General features: G+C 37.8%; 1 non-coding gene across 1 annotated transcript; it reads right to left on the bottom strand.

The window, feature by feature from the left end:
* Positions 1 to 1,094: 1,094 nt before the first annotated feature.
* Positions 1,095 to 1,201, bottom strand: LOC144708981 (small nucleolar RNA R71). The gene has a single exon (XR_013582928.1). It is a non-coding gene; the product is annotated as a small nucleolar RNA R71 (small nucleolar RNA).
* Between the last annotated feature and the right edge of the window lie 3,726 nt (positions 1,202 to 4,927).

The raw sequence follows: 4,927 nt of genomic DNA, 5'->3' as shown, positions 1-4,927 counted from the left end.
AGAGGACCTCCGCGCGCGGCGGAGCGGCGAAGCCCAGCGCACAAGCAGTGGTGGAAGCGCCCAGGCTTGTGCGCTATCTCTCTCCTCCTCTTCTTTTTTCCATTCAATTAATTCAGAATTTTTTATCTCTCTCTAGAGACGATAAAAAATTCTGAAAAAATTCTCAAAAATCATTTTCAATCTAAACTTTCTACGGAAATTTTTTTACACTTGGTAAAATTCATATCATCCTTCTTAATTGAACATTTACCTTCATAATCACTAAAAGCTTTACAAAAAAGGTTATATGAATCTTGAACTTGCAATACTAGTTGAAAATCTTTCTAACTAACTACCTAGCTCCCTGAGGGATCGACCCTTACTAAAATACTACTAGTAAGGAAATTAAATTGTTGATTGGTACTTAACTATCCTTACAAACGACTCTCAATCAAATTGTACCCCTTAGTTAGGACCAATCAAATGGCGCCGTTGCCGGGGAGCAATGCGTAGTTTGGTGGATTGAGTTTGAATTAGTTTTACTTTCTATCTTGTTAAGGGTGTCTTTACCCTTAACAGGTGTGTTCTCACCTTTTCTCCTTGAGTTGATTGTGTTAACCAGGTCCCAAAAGAAGACTTCCATTACACAATATCAAGAAGAGAACAAACTTCACGAAGATCTTACAAAAAGATACAGCAACAGGATGGAAGGAAATCGTCAAGATCAGCATAGGTGCGAACTTCCTTGCAATCCTCAAAGAAAGACCTTGTTAGAGCAAGTAAATCCAAAGACTGTAAGAAAATCTACATCTATTTCTTTAGATCTTCCAGAAGGGGTTAGATTTAAAGTCGACAATACCTTGCTTAATTCTCTTCCTAAATTTTTTGGAAAGTACCATGAAAATCCATATTATTTTTTAGACAATTATACCATGATTTGCTCATCTCAATGCATGCCCGGAATTTCAACATATCATGTTAAGATGTTTTACTTTCATCATGTTTTAGAGGACAAGGCGAAGGATTGGTATATGAAATTGGGAGTAACTTTGTCTAGCTGGGAAGAAATTGAAAATAAATTTTTACTTAATTTTTTTCCTCATTCTAGAACTAAGGCATGCATTAGAGAGATTGAGAATTTTTGTCAACATGAAGATGAAAATTTTAGTGAGGCTTGGGAGAGGTTCAATGATTTATGTAGAAAATGTCCTCACCATAACATAGAGGAGTCCAAGTTAGCTAAAATTTTCTATGAAGGATTAAGTGAGGTGAACCAACTCAAAGTAGATCAATCAGCTGGAGGATATTTTTATAATGCATATGAGGATGAGGTGATGGAAATTATTGAAAGAGTTGCTGAGATTGACTTGCAAAAAATTAATTCAAGCAATAATTGAAGAAGAATTAGGAGAAATGTATCATCTGTTCAAGAAAGAGATGATACGGGGGTCCAAGAGCAATTAAAAGAGCTAACCACCATAGTAAAAGGACTAGTGCAGAATAACTCACCATTAGTCCTGGCAAAGATTTGTTCAATGTGTGGCAGCAAAGATCATGAGGATGGAGCATGCCAGCAGGAGGAAGAAGTACAGGTGATCTACTCTAATCAACAACCATGGAATGAGCAACGACACTCTACAGCCTTTCATCAAAGACCTGTCTTCAACCAATCCACCAAGCCCACATTTCAAGCTCGACCACCTGTCTAGCATGGTCTTCCCTACGCTAGGCCCCCACAGCCTAAGTTTCAAGAATCTCCTTATCAAGCACCAAATGCCCAAGCAACAAATAATCAAGGTACAAGTGACTCTCTAGATAAAATGAGTTCCATGATTCAGGGATTAGCGCATATGATGGAGCTACAAATTAAAGCCACCATGGAAAATCAGCAGCAGATCAAGGTTCTGGTGGGCACTCTTCAAAACAACCAAGGCGAAATCGGAGGTAAGGGAATTGACTCCAACTCCCACTCAGGTCATTTCTCAACACAACCTTGCATTAATCCTATAAATATTTGTGTAGTTGATAGTGAAGTTCATGATTTAGAAATAGAAAACATAGAGGTGGATCAAGAAGATATTCAATCCATTTCTCAATTAAGAAATGACAAAGAACTTCAGGATCCAAAGAAGGATAGAGGAGATGAAAAGGTAGATGAGGAAGAACCTAGACCATGTAAAGCCCTCTTAGATCCGTCTTCCTCACCTGTCATGTATCCCACTGCTCTTAAAATACCTAAGACCATCCTAGAATATGATAAACAAATCACTGATTACATTCATGATGCCATCATAAAAATCTGTGTGAAAGATATGATAGATAGCTCACCCTTTTTCAAAAAATATATCAATGACTTATGCATCCCTAAGAGGAAAAGGGAGGAAGCAAAGATGATAGTGAGCTCATCCAGCTTTCTCAGAGAAATACCACCAAAATTAAAATATCATATATCTCGTTTGATAAGTTGCAAAATTAGAGGAAGGAGATTTACTAGAATACTCTTAGATATCGGAACTAGTATTATCATTACACCTAAAGCCGTCTTTGATGAATATAAAACTGGGGAGTTAAAAGACACCTACATGGACTTATTATTAGCTGATGGATCACTTAGGAGGCCTTCAAGATTATTAGAGGACATGGTGATTAAAGTAAAACAATGTAGCCTCCTTAATGATTTTATTGTAACTAAAGTGAATGTTAAGGAAGCTCTAAGCCTAGTTCCAATTATCCTAGTTCACTTTGAAAGAGGAATAGTGGATTTGAAAATAGGGGATGAAAATTCTCAGATGAATATCAATAGACCTTTAAAGCATCCTAGAAGGAAAGCAAAAATCAGTTTTTCTGAAATAGATGCTGAAGGTAAATGTATACTCAAAACGCATCCCTTAGGAGCAGAGGATCTTTATAACAAAGAAGACGAACCAACGTTCCCTCCTAAACCTCCAGACCTAGGATTAGACCTCAAATCCTCACTTTACCTGAACAAAAAGGAACAAAAGGACAGTTCGAGGTTCTGCTATTCAAGTCTAGGAGGTGGGCACTACTCTTCTTGTAGATACGGCTTAAGCCCTATCTACAAGATGAACCTGTTAAAGAGCAATTGCATATCTGTCTAGTGGAATCCCCAAGTAAATAAATAATCTGCATTTCTTATTAACCTTTTTCTTTTAGTAGTGGTTTGTTTTCAGGAATAAAGCGATCAGCACGTTGGGGAAATGAACAATAACACGAATAAATGCACAGTTTGCACTTTTCTTTTCCTTTTATTTTACTTTTTTATGCAATAGGGACATTGCATGCATCAAATAGGGGGGAGAACATGGTTCCAGTCGGTAGAACATGACATTAAATGATTTTTCTTTGAAAACATGATTTTACATTTCTATATACTCTAAGAAAGAAATGTTGGCTAGCATCCTCAGCCATGAGCCTAAAGGGAAATAGCATGTCTAGGAGAAGAAAGACTTCGTAGTATCTCCCTGATAAGATCACCTAGAAGAGAGCCAACTCAGTCTTTAGATATTGGGCAAGATTCTCTAAGGGAACGTCGACTCCAGTTTGGTAGATGATGGAAGTATTCATATCTCAAACAAAAATCTGATTTTCAAGTTCTGATCTCAACCCTTCTTTGACCCACCCTATAATAAAGAGCAAAAACACCTTAAGGCAAGTATTATTTTCATGGGAACTATGCTGTAGAGTGAACCTAATGCAAAGACACATGTATCTTGAATAAGTGGCTTGGCCGCAAATAAGTGTCATGCATGTTCACCCCAATACATCTGCATACCTTTGAATAAGTGAAGCACAATGCAAAGACACATTGAATAAGTGGCTTGGCCGCAAATAAGTGTCATGCAAGAAGGCAATTCACATTTTTTTTGGAAAAAATAATGCTCTAGCAGATTGTAGAGGGCAGCTCTACTAGCCACATGCCCAAGTGATTCTTACAAGCCAAAGGAAAAACTCTCATAAAATTAGGGTGGGGAAAATATTTTTGAAACCTTGTTCTTCTCTACATGACCATGAATATATTCGTTATCCCATACAGGAGTCTGGATTCTTGAGAGAAAGATCTTCATCCCATATACTGACTTGAGTGGAAAAATTTCCTGAATGACTCTTCTACTAGGGGAATTTCCTTAAAAAGTCTTTGAAGAAGATGCTCAAAAGTCAACAATCCTAGAATGTATCTTCCCCTTGGAACTGCTAGGGACTAGCAACATTTTAAGCTGGGGGAAATTTGATAAACTCAAATAAGGGTAGTTATTTCCATGCATTAATCATCTTATATCTTCTAAAAGTAAGTACATCATTGCCAAAACTGCTTGTTTTTGCATAGTAATGAGATCATGCCTTTTCACTACCCTAAAGATGAAAAAACTTACATTTCTACTTAATTAGTGTTTCCATCAAGGATTTGACATGAATTTCACAAGTTAAACAGTTCTGGATTTACTCTTAATTGGATTTGAGGGATATTTCTAACCCCCACTTGACTCACTGAGTCAAGTGGGATATGAATCTAACGATTTCCCTAGTGTGTTGACTTTTCATGTCAAGGTTGACTTTTCATGGTCATAAAATTACGAAATTTTATGGGAAAGTCAAGAAAGTAGTCTGAAAGCTTGGGACAAAAATTCAAGTCAAAAGGAGCAGAGATCAAAAAGATACACGCTGACCAGTGGAGCTGACTCAATTGATAGGCTTGGTGCAAAGGAGCTTGAAGGAGACCTTCTAGGATGTCCTTGGAGGCTTCCAGGTTGACCAAGACATATGGGGGTGACTCCAGATGGCAGATCCTGGTTGGATGAGAGCCCAAGGTCGAGATCCAGGCCAGGATCCATGAGGTGGAACCCATCCATCCATCCATTCCAGCCCAAATCCAAGGGCTAGAGATGATTTGTAACAAACTCTAACCAACTCTAACCAACTTGTTATGTTC

Source organism: Wolffia australiana, chromosome 10 (assembly GCF_029677425.1).
Source record: "Wolffia australiana isolate 7733 chromosome 10, ASM2967742v1".
In the NCBI taxonomy this organism is placed as follows: domain Eukaryota; kingdom Viridiplantae; phylum Streptophyta; class Magnoliopsida; order Alismatales; family Araceae; genus Wolffia; species Wolffia australiana.
This window is presented reverse-complemented; position numbering and strand designations above follow the sequence as displayed.